The sequence below is a fragment of the Anolis carolinensis genome, chromosome 6 (genome assembly GCF_035594765.1).
Source record: "Anolis carolinensis isolate JA03-04 chromosome 6, rAnoCar3.1.pri, whole genome shotgun sequence".
Taxonomy (NCBI): domain Eukaryota; kingdom Metazoa; phylum Chordata; class Lepidosauria; order Squamata; family Dactyloidae; genus Anolis; species Anolis carolinensis.
This window is the reverse complement of record NC_085846.1, coordinates 3,606,673-3,618,732: the sequence shown is the minus strand read 5'-3', so window position 1 is coordinate 3,618,732 and position 12,060 is coordinate 3,606,673. Positions and strand designations below refer to the sequence as shown.

The 12,060-nt window shown below is 41.3% G+C and overlaps 1 protein-coding gene and 1 long non-coding RNA gene across 6 annotated transcripts in view; one reads left to right on the top strand and one right to left on the bottom strand.

The window, feature by feature from the left end:
* ephb4 (EPH receptor B4) overlaps window positions 1-12,060 on the bottom strand; it is a 114,695-nt gene that overhangs the window by 92,222 nt on the left and 10,413 nt on the right. The gene's annotated exons all lie outside the window — the stretch shown is intronic.
* The window catches only part of LOC134292447 (uncharacterized), a 30,210-nt gene continuing 24,031 nt past the window's right edge, over window positions 5,882-12,060 (top strand). The window contains exon 1 of the long non-coding RNA XR_009999696.1: window positions 5,882-6,133. This is a non-coding gene — a long non-coding RNA (uncharacterized LOC134292447). The remainder of the gene's footprint in view (window positions 6,134-12,060) is intronic.

Genomic DNA, 12,060 nt, shown 5'->3' with positions numbered 1-12,060 from the left:
AGTTATAAAAAAAATCTCGTTTACTCATGAATTTTAACTGGTTAACCAAATCCCCATGCTAAGTCTATGAGACGCAAAACATTAAGAGTCCCTCCAGGCACTACTATCTCAAGCAGATATTGACAGGTTTGTAGTGGGGAGAGGTGTGTGCTAGGGGTTCAACCCCCTCCGAAATTTTCAAAACCCCTCCCGAAATTTTTTTCTGGCTACGGCCCTGGCTCCAACTCTAGGATTCTATGATTTATCCATCCATCCACCTACCTAACCATCTCTCTAATATCTACCTACCCTGTTTCCCCGAAAATAAGACATCCCCGAAAAATAAGACCTAGTAGAAGTTTTGCTGAATTGCTAAATATAAGGCCTCCCCTGAAAGTAAGACCTAGGAAAGTTTTTCTTCGGAAGCATGCCCAACGAACAGAACACCAGAGCATGCAGGATTGGTAAATGTGCGTACCATAGAGTGTTGTACATGGAAATATTGGTAGTAACAAGAAATTCTTGATAGGATTCACAGTTTGTCTGGTTATGCTGGTTTGAGATGACAACTACTGTACAGTATATAATAAATGTTCATTTTTTAGTTCAACAATAAATGTGAATTCTTCTTCATGGAAAAATAAGACATCCCCTGAAAATAAGACCTAGCGCATCTTTGGGAGTAAATATTAATATAAGACACTGTCTTATTTTCGGGGAAACACGGTAGTTGTCATCACAAACTAGCATAACCAGACAAACTGTGAATCCCATAAAGACTTCTTGTTACTACCATTATTTCCATGTACAGCAATCTATGGTACGTACTTTGCTAGGTCTTACTTTCGGGGGAGGCCTTATATTTAGCAATTCAGCAAAACCTCTACTAGGTCTTATTTTCAGGGGATGCCTTATTTTCGGGGAAACAGGGTAGTATCGATCTATCTTGGGGGGTTGGATGGATAGGCCTTCGATGTTTAGTTGTTGCTGGATTGATCTATCTGTCCATTCCATAATAGTCCCGTTGTTGTTGTCTTGCCATTTTATACCGCACTTTATTGTCCATTCAACTTGAAATTTCCTTTTCCCATTTCGTAACACTCTGCATTTCGCCTGGGATCTACGAATTAGTCTCCTGTTTTTAACACTGTATCCTGCTTGTTGATTTTAATGATTGTTTTTATTGATGTTGATGTTTTTTACTGGGATAATTGTTTTATTGCTTTGTTACTGTTATTATTTTGTTTTATCGGGCTAGGCCCCATGTAAGCCGCCCCGAGTCCCTTCGGGGAGATGGGCCGGGGTATAAAAATAAAGTTATTATTATTATTATTATTATTATTATTATTATTATTATTATTATTATCAACACAACGACGTTGTATGGCACAGCAAACAAGATAGACATGCTGGATTTCGTTTCGCAAAACCACAAGTCGAACACTTCCCAAGTGTCTAGGACTGTGTGATGTATTTTCTGATGATGTGTGCAGATCCCAGTAGGGTGGCCTTTTGCAGTTGGCAGATGGTGATTTTGTCAATGTCTATTGTTTCCAAATGCCGGCTGAGATCTTTTGGCACAGCACCCAGTGTGCCCATCACCACTGGGACCACCTGCGCTGGTTTCTGCCAGAGTCTTTGAAGTTCAGTCTTGAGGTCCTGATAGCGGCTGAGTTTTTCCTGTTGTTTTTCGTCAATGCAACTCTCACCTCGGATGGCAATATCAATGATCCAAACCTTGTTCTTTTCCACAACTGTGATGTCTGGTGTGTTGTGTTCCAGAACTTTGTCAGTCTGGATTCGGAAGTCCCACAGTATCTTTGCGTGCTCATTTTCCAATACTTTTACAGGTTTGTGATCCCACCTGTTCTTTGCTGCTGGGAGGTGGTACTTGAGGCATAAGTTCCAATGAATCATTTGGGCCACAGAGTTGTGCCTCTGTTTGTAGTCTGTCTGTGCGATTTTCTTACAGCAGCTGAGGATATGATCAATGGTTTCATCGGTTTCCTTGCACATTCTGCATTTTGGGTCATCAGCTGATTTTTCGATCTTGGCCTTAATTGCCTTTGTCCTGATGTCTTGCTCCTGGGCTGCAAGGATCAGGCCTTCTGTCTCCTTCTTCAGGGTCCCATTCGTGAGCCAGAGCCAGGTCTTCTATTATTATTATTATTATTATTATTATTATTATTATTATTATTATTAATAATGGCCTTTGTTCTGATGTCTTGCTCCTGGGCTGCAAGGGTCAGGCCTTCTGTCTCCTTCTTCAGGGTCCCATTCGTGAGCCAGAGCCAGGTCTTCTATTATTATTATTATTATTATTATTATTATTATTAATTGCCTTTGTCCTGATGTCTTGCTCCTGGGCTGCAAGGATCAGGCCTTCTGTCTCCTTCTTCAGGGTCCCATTCGTGAGCCAGAGCCAGGTCTTCTATTATTATTATTATTATTATTATTATTATTATTATTATTATTATTAATGGCCTTTGTCCTGATGTCTTGCTCCTGGGCTGCAAGGATCAGGCCTTCTGTCTCCTTCTTCAGGGTCCCATTCGTGAGCCAGAGCCAGGTCTTCTATTATTATTATTATTATTATTATTATTATTATTATTATTATTATTATTAATTGCCTTTGTCCTGATGTCTTGCTCCTGGGCTGCAAGGATCAGGCCTTCTGTCTCCTTCTTCAGGGTCCCATTCGTGAGCCAGAGCCAGGTCTTCTATTATTATTATTATTATTATTATTATTATTATTATTATTATTAATTGCCTTTGTCCTGATGTCTTGCTCCTGGGCTGCAAGGATCAGACCTTCTGTCTCCTTCTTCAGGGTCCCATTCGTGAGCCAGAGCCAGGTCTTCTATTATTATTATTATTATTATTATTATTATTAATTGCCTTTGTCCTGATGTCTTGCTCCTGGGCTGCAAGGATCAGGCCTTCTGTCTCCTTCTTCAGGGTCCCATTCGTGAGCCAGAGCCAGGTCTTCTATTATTATTATTATTATTATTATTATTATTATTATTATTATTATTAATTGCCTTTGTCCTGATGGCTTGCTCCTGGGCTGCAAGGATCAGGCCTTCTGTCTCCTTCTTCAGGGTCCCATTCGTGAGCCAGAGCCAGGTCTTCTATTATTATTATTATTATTATTATTATTATTATTATTATTATTAATGGCCTTTGTCCTGATGTCTTGCTCCTGGGCTGCAAGGATCAGGCCTTCTGTCTCCTTCTTCAGGGTCCCATTCGTGAGCCAGAGCCAGGTCTTCTATTATTATTATTATTATTATTATTATTATTATTATTATTATTATTAATTGCCTTTGTCCTGATGTCTTGCTCCTGGGCTGCAAGGATCAGGCCTTCTGTCTCCTTCTTCAGGGTCCCATTTGAGAGCCAGAGCCAGGTCTTCTATTATTATTATTATTATTATTATTATTATTATTATTATTAATTGCCTTTGTCCTGATGTCTTGCTCCTGGGCTGCAAGGATCAGGCCTTCTGTCTCCTTCTTCAGGGTCCCATTCGTGAGCCAGAGCCAGGTCTTCTATTATTATTATTATTATTATTATTATTAATTGTCTTTGTCCTGATGTCTTGCTCCTGGGCTGCAAGGATCAGACCTTCTGTCTCCTTCTTCAGGGTCCCATTCGTGAGCCAGAGCCAGGTCTTCTATTATTATTATTATTATTATTATTATTATTATTATTATTATTATTAATGGCCTTTGTTCTGATGTCTTGCTCCTGGGCTGCAAGGATCAGGCCTTCTGTCTCCTTCTTCAGGGTCCCATTCGTGAGCCAGAGCCAGGTCTTCTATTATTATTATTATTATTATTATTATTATTATTATTATTATTATTATTATTATTAATTGCCTTTGTCCTGATGTCTTGCTCCTGGGCTGCAAGGATCAGGCCTTCTGTCTCCTTCTTCAGGGTCCCATTCGTGAGCCAGAGCCAGGTCTTCTATTATTATTATTATTATTATTATTATTATTATTATTATTAATGGCCTTTGTTCTGATGTCTTGCTCCTGGGCTGCAAGGATCAGGCCTTCTGTCTCCTTCTTCAGGGTCCCATTCGTGAGCCAGAGCCAGGTCTTCTATTATTATTATTATTATTATTATTATTATTATTATTATTAATGGCCTTTGTTCTGATGTCTTGCTCCTGGGCTGCAAGGATCAGGCCTTCTGTCTCCTTCTTCAGGGTCCCATTCGTGAGCCAGAGCCAGGTCTTCTATTATTATTATTATTATTATTATTATTATTATTAATTGCCTTTGTCCTGATGTCTTGCTCCTGGGCTGCAAGGATCAGACCTTCTGTCTCCTTCTTCAGGGTCCCATTCGTGAGCCAGAGCCAGGTCTTCTATTATTATTATTATTATTATTATTATTATTATTATTATTATTATTAATTGCCTTTGTCCTGATGTCTTGCTCCTGGGCTGCAAGGATCAGGCCTTCTGTCTCCTTCTTCAGGGTCCCATTCGTGAGCCAGAGCCAGGTCTTCTATTATTATTATTATTATTATTATTATTATTATTATTATTATTATTAATTGCCTTTGTCCTGATGTCTTGCTCCTGGGCTGCAAGGATCAGGCCTTCTGTCTCCTTCTTCAGGGTCCCATTCGTGAGCCAGAGCCAGGTCTTCTATTATTATTATTATTATTATTATTATTATTATTATTATTAATTGCCTTTGTCCTGATGTCTTGCTCCTGGGCTGCAAGGGTCAGGCCTTCTGTCTCCTTCTTCAGGGTCCCATTCGTGAGCCAGAGCCAGGTCTTCTATTATTATTATTATTATTATTATTATTATTATTAATTGTCTTTGTCCTGATGTCTTGCTCCTGGGCTGCAAGGATCAGGCCTTCTGTCTCCTTCTTCAGGGTCCCATTCGTGAGCCAGAGCCAGGTCTTCTATTATTATTATTATTATTATTATTATTATTATTATTATTATTATTATTAATTGCCTTTGTCCTGATGTCTTGCTCCTGGGCTGCAAGGATCAGGCCTTCTGTCTCCTTCTTCAGGGTCCCATTCGTGAGCCAGAGCCAGGTCTTCTATTATTATTATTATTATTATTATTATTATTATTATTATTAATTGCCTTTGTCCTGATGTCTTGCTCCTGGGCTGCAAGGATCAGGCCTTCTGTCTCCTTCTTCAGGGTCCCATTCGTGAGCCAGAGCCAGGTCTTCTATTATTATTATTATTATTATTATTATTATTATTATTATTATTATTATTAATTGCCTTTGTCCTGATGTCTTGCTCCTGGGCTGCAAGGATCAGGCCTTCTGTCTCCTTCTTCAGGGTCCCATTCGTGAGCCAGAGCCAGGTCTTCTATTATTATTATTATTATTATTATTATTATTATTATTATTATTATTAATTGCCTTTGTTCTGATGTCTTGCTCCTGGGCTGCAAGGATCAGGCCTTCTGTCTCCTTCTTCAGGGTCCCATTCGTGAGCCAGAGCCAGGTCTTCTATTATTATTATTATTATTATTATTATTATTATTATTATTAATTGCCTTTGTCCTGATGTCTTGCTCCTGGGCTGCAAGGATCAGGCCTTCTGTCTCCTTCTTCAGGGTCCCATTCGTGAGCCAGAGCCAGGTCTTCTATTATTATTATTATTATTATTATTATTATTATTATTAATTGCCTTTGTCCTGATGTCTTGCTCCTGGGCTGCAAGGATCAGGCCTTCTGTCTCCTTCTTCAGGGTCCCATTCGTGAGCCAGAGCCAGGTCTTATTATTATTATTATTATTATTATTATAGCCATGGGGGTCTCATCCAACTCAAGGATCCCACTGGATCCCAAGAGAGACCCCAACTCAAGTGGAGGAACAGGGACGGGGGGGGGGGGTATACAATGCAGAGCAGGCCTCCCGTGGACAACAACGCCAGCCCTCCCGAAATGCAGAGACAAGTGGGAAGCCTTGCAATGCTTTTTTTGCGTGGGGCACGTGGGTCCGGCCGAAGAAGAGGACGGCACAATGGAGGGATTCAATTAGTGCGTTACATGCTCCAGTGGGCCTGCACAGCCTTGGGAGAGACCTGACCTCCGAAAAGGAAGAAGAGGAGGAGGAGGAGGAGGAGGGGACCGGCAAAAAGAGATTGCACCGGGAAAAGTAGGGTTTTGTGGTGGGGGGGGGGGGCAGGAATGGGGTCTCAGAGAGAAAGGGGGCAGGGGGGTTGACCATGTCTTTGTACCATTCCTGCTTTGAGGAAGGGGCCTCCCAGTCTTCCTGGCTTGCAGGTGGGCAACCTGGTGGAGACCCCTCCTTTGCATTCCTTCACTGCCTCCCCCCACCTCAAGGTTCCCCCCCCCAGTTGCAGGACTGAGAGAGAGAGAGAAAGGAAGGAAGGGGGGAAAGCATTTCTTTCTCTCTCTCTTTCTCTGCTCCTTCCGTTCTTAATCCCTTTTCAATGAGATTCTCTCTCTCCAGCTGGGGATGAATGAGCGAGGAAGAAGAGAAGAGGGGGAAGAGAAGGGAAGGTGGAGGGAGGGAACGAGAAAGAGAAAGAAGAGAAGAGAAGCAAAGAAGAGTGGATCTAGGTAGGATCTGGGACACGGAGATTAGAGAAGGACAAATGGTGGGAAGAACCCCCCAATAATAATAATAATAATAACTTTATTTTTATACCCTGCCTCTATCTCCCCGGAGGGGACTCAGGGCGGCTTACATGGGGCCAAGCCCGAATAAAAACAGTAGCAGTATAAAACACATCAATAGACAACAACTTGCACAATAAAAAAAATAAAATAAATAAAATAAAACATATTCTGAATTCTCAGCAAAATGTAGGAGAATGGGGACCAACTGTGGGGAAACTGCTCTATTTGTGTGAAAATAATAATAATAATAATAATAATAATAATAATAATAATAATAATAATAATAAATCACACAGTCCTAGATACTTGGGAAATGTTTGACTTGTGCCCTGGTAGAATATGTAAAGCAAAGTGAAGAACCTGCTTTGATTGAAGTCAAAAATCAGAAACTCCTCAAAGCAGAGCAGACAAATAATCAGTACAAGAAAACCGCACTACAAACTAGAGCTGACAGCTGGCACAACAAAACATTGCATGGAAAATTCCTTGACAAAATTGAAGGAAAAGCTGATAAGGAGAAGACCTGGCTCTGGCTCACGAATGGGACCCTGAAGAAGGAGACAGAAGGCCTGATCCTTGCAGCCCAGGAGCAAGACATCAGGACAAAGGCAATTAATAATAATAATAATAATAATAATAATAATAGAAGACCTGGCTCTGGCTCACGAATGGGACCCTGAAGAAGGAGACAGAAGGCCTGATCCTTGCAGCCCAGGAGCAAGACATCAGGACAAAGGCAATTAATAATAATAATAATAATAATAATAATAGAAGACCTGGCTCTGGCTCACGAATGGGACCCTGAAGAAGGAGACACAAGGCCTGATCCTTGCAGCCCAGGAGCAAGACATCAGAACAAAGGCAATTAATAATAATAATAATAATAATAATAATAATAATAATAATAATAGAAGACCTGGCTCTGGCTCACGAATGGGACCCTGAAGAAGGAGACAGAAGGCCTGATCCTTGCAGCCCAGGAGCAAGACATCAGGACAAAGGCAATTAATAATAATAATAATAATAATAATAATAATAATAATAATAATAATAGAAGACCTGGCTCTGGCTCATGAATGGGACCCTGAAGAAGGAGACAGAAGGCCTGATCCTTGCAGCCCAGGAGCAAGCCATCAGGACAAAGGCAATTAATAATAATAATAATAATAATAATAATAGAAGACCTGGCTCTGGCTCACGAATGGGACCCTGAAGAAGGAGACAGAAGGCCTGATCCTTGCAGCCCAGGAGCAAGCCATCAGGACAAAGGCAATTAATAATAATAATAATAATAATAATAATAATAATAATAATAATAGAAGACCTGGCTCTGGCTCATGAATGGGACCCTGAAGAAGGAGACAGAAGGCCTGATCCTTGCAGCCCAGGAGCAAGACATCAGGACAAAGGCAATTAATAATAATAATAATAATAATAATAATAGAAGACCTGGCTCTGGCTCACAAAAGGGATCCTGAAGAAGGAGACAGAAGGCCTGATCCTTGCAGCCCAGGAGCAAGACATCAGAACAAAGGCAATTAATAATAATAATAATAATAATAATAATAATAATAGAAGACCTGGCTCTGGCTCACAAAAGGGATCCTGAAGAAGGAGACAGAAGGCCTGATCCTTGCAGCCCAGGAGCAAGCCATCAGGACAAAGGCCATTAAGGCCAAGATCGAAAAATCAGCTGATGACCCAAAATGCAGACTGTGCAAGTAAACCGACGAAACCATTGATCATATCCTCAGCTGCTGTAAGAAAATCGCACAGACAGACTACAAACAGAGGCACAACTATGTGGCCCAAATGATTCATTGGAACTTATGCCTCAAGTACCACCTTCCAGTGGTAAAAATCTGGTGGGTTCACAAACCTGCAAAAGTATTGGAGAATGAACATGCAAAGATACTGTGGGACTTCCGAATCCAGACTGACAAAGTTCTGGAACACAACACACCAGACATCACAGTTGTGGAAAAGAAAAGGGTTTGGATCATTGGGTTGTTATATGTCTTTCAGGCTGTGTGTCCATGTTCCAGAAGTATTCTCTCCTGACGTTTCACCCACATCTATGGCAGGCATCCTCAGAGGTTGTGGAATACCTCACAACCTCTGAGGATGCCTGCCATAGATGTGGGCGAAACGTCAGGAGAGAATACTTCTGGAACATGGACACACAGCCTGAAAGATATACAACAAACCTGTGATCCCGGCCATGAAATCCTTCGACAACACGTTTGGATCATTGATGTCGCCATCCCAGGTGAGAGCCACATTGACGAAAAACAACAGGAAAAACTCCGCCGCTATCAGGACCTCAAGACTGAACTTCAAAGACTCTGGCAGAAACCAGTACAGGTGGTCCCGGTGGTGATGGGCACACTGGGTGCTGTCCCAAAAGATCTCAGCCAGCATTTGGAAACAACATTGACAAAATTACGATCTGCCAACTGCAAAAGGCCACCTTACTGGGATCTGCATGCATCATCCGAAAATACATCACACAGTCCTAGACACTTGGGAAGTGTTCGACTTGTGGTTTTGTGATACGAAACCCAGCGTAGAATCATAGAATCATAGAATAGTAGAGTTGGAAGAGACCTCATGGGCCATCCAGTCCAACCCCCTGCCAAGAAGCAGGAAATCGCATTCAAAGCACCCCTGACAGATGGCCATCCAGCCTCTGTTTAAAAGCCTGTTTAAAAGCATATCTATCTTGTTTGCTGTGTCATACTTATAATAATAATAATAATAATAATAATACTTGATTTTTCTATCCCGCCACCATCTCCCTGAAGGGACTTGGGGCGGCTAACAAAATGCCCAAAACAAAACAGAATAAAGCAATTTCAACGAATACCAAAACAAAGTAAGCAGCCAGACCTTGAAGCTGAAAGGCTATTCAATGCCTTTCATCTCATCTGTCTGAATGTTTGATATCCATTGTGCTGCCATGGGAGTTGTAGTTTGACAAGGTCTGTAGGGCCGTCAATCACGTGACCCCTTCCAAGGCACCCTCGATCTCCAATTGATTGATGACCCCTTTTCCCCATCCTTGGGGCCCACTTTTATCTCTTTCACGGAGACTCGCAGCATCTTTCCCCCCTAATTTTGCAACTTGCTGGATTTGGGAGTCAAAGGGAGAGGCAAGGGGAGCCGTATGGATTTTGTTTGAGAAGCCAAGGCAGGCGATCACTAACCGGGGTCCCTGGGGGGGCTCTTTGGGGCTGGGGGAGATGATGGATGAGGGTGGGAAGGGAAGGAAAAGGGGGGGCAGAAAAGGCGAGGAGGAGGAGGAATTTGGAGATGAAAGGCGATGATGGCAAATCGTTCAGAAGAGACAGGGCGGGTGGGGGGCACCCAAGGCGCTCATATGGGGAGGCAAATAAAACGGGGATCGATTGCTTTATTTCTTCGGGAGCCCGGGATCAATGCAAGATGCTAAAGACTTTGAGCGGCCGCTTTGAAAAGGAATGGATCGGCTTTTTTTGGAGAGCGGGGCGGCGGAGGAAAAGCACAAAGAACTTGGAAGATAAGTGCAAGGGAAGAAAAACTGCCCACCCACTCAATAAAATAAGACATCGACACCCACCTTCCCCTTCTCCTGACAGGAGTGGGCTCCACAATTCTTCGAAAGCACCCCAAACTTTCCTCTAGAAACTCAAGATGTGGGTGTGACCCCCATAATTCAACACCTCCAAATAAAGACCCAGTTTGCAAGGGACGCCTGAGTTTAATGCCAATGAGGTGGGCTTTTGGGAGTTCGATTCGGGCCTGGACCAGTTCAGAACTACAGTAGAGTCTCACTTATCCAACACTCGCTTATCCAACGTTCTGGATTATCCAACGCATTTTTGTAGTCAATGCTTTCAATATATCGTGATATTTTGGTGCTAAATTCATAAATACAGTAATTACTACATAGCATTACTGCGTATTGAACTACTTTTCTGTCAAATTTGTTGTCTAACATGATGCTTTGGTGCTTAATTTGTAAAATCATAACCTAATTTGATGTTTAATAGGCTTATCCTTAATCCCTCCTTATTATCCAACATATTCGCTTATCCAACATTCTGCCGGCCCGTTTATGCTGGATAAGAGAGACTCTACTGTAGAAAACGTACTAAGATGTGGAGTCGAAAAATTAAGATTGAGACTGATATTTCAAATGTAACTTCTGTAGTTTGTTGTATAAATTGTATATACAAGGAGGGGAGGGTGGGAGTGGGATAAAACGACAAAACAACAATAAAAACAAATTTTAAAAAAAGATTCAGGCCTGGAGCCTGGGAGCGGGTTATAAATAAAGTTGTTGTTGTTATTATTATTATTATTATTATTATTGACACAATGACATTGTACGACACAGCAAACAAGATAGATATACTAGATTACGTATCACAAAATAATAATAATAATAATAATAATAATAATAATAATGATTATTATTATTTTAATTTATGACACAACAAACAAGATAGATATGCTGGATTTCGTATCACAAAATAATAATAATTATTATTATTATTATTTTAATTTATGACACAGCAAACAAGATAGATATGCTGGATTTCGTATCACAAAATAATAATAATAATTATTATTATTATTATTATTTTAATTTATGACACAGCAAACAAGATAGACATGCTGGATTTCATATCACAAAATCACAAGTCGAACACTTCCCAAGTGTCTAGGACTGTGTGATGTATTTTCGGATGATGCGTGCAGATCCCAGCAGGGTGGCCTTTTGCAGTTGGCAGATCGTGATTTAGTCAATGTCTATTGTTTCCAAATGCCGGCTGAGATCTTTTGGCACGGCACCCAGTGTGCCCATCACCACCGGGACCACCTGCACTGGTTTTTCCCAGAGTCTTTGAATTATTATTATTATTATTATTATTATTATTATTGACCCCCTCAAGAGAGACCCCTGCCCCAAATGCTCCCCTGGAGGGGCTTCTCTTGGCCCCACCTTCACACCATTCCTTCTCAACCCAAACAAACCATTTCCAAAGGAAATCTAGAGGGAAGATGGGTAGACTTTGGGGGTTTGATCCAGGCTCTGAACCCTCAAGGACCCCTGCCCCAAATGAGCCTTAGGTACCAATTCACCTTTGAGCCCCATTCCTTCCCCATAGAAGCACCCACTTTCCAAGGGACTCCTGAGCTCAATGCCAAGCAAGATGGGCTTAGTAGTTTGAGGATGATGGTCTTCCAGTCGTGGGGTCTTATCAATATTACTTATCAATATCCCCCCCAAAATAAGCCATTATTATTATTATTATTTTATTGTATGACACAACAAACAAGATAGACATGCTGGATTTCGTTTCACAAAATCACAAGTCGAACACTTCCAAAGTGTCTAGGACTGTGTGATGTATTTTCGGATGATGTGCGCAGATCCCAGTCGGGTGGCCTTTT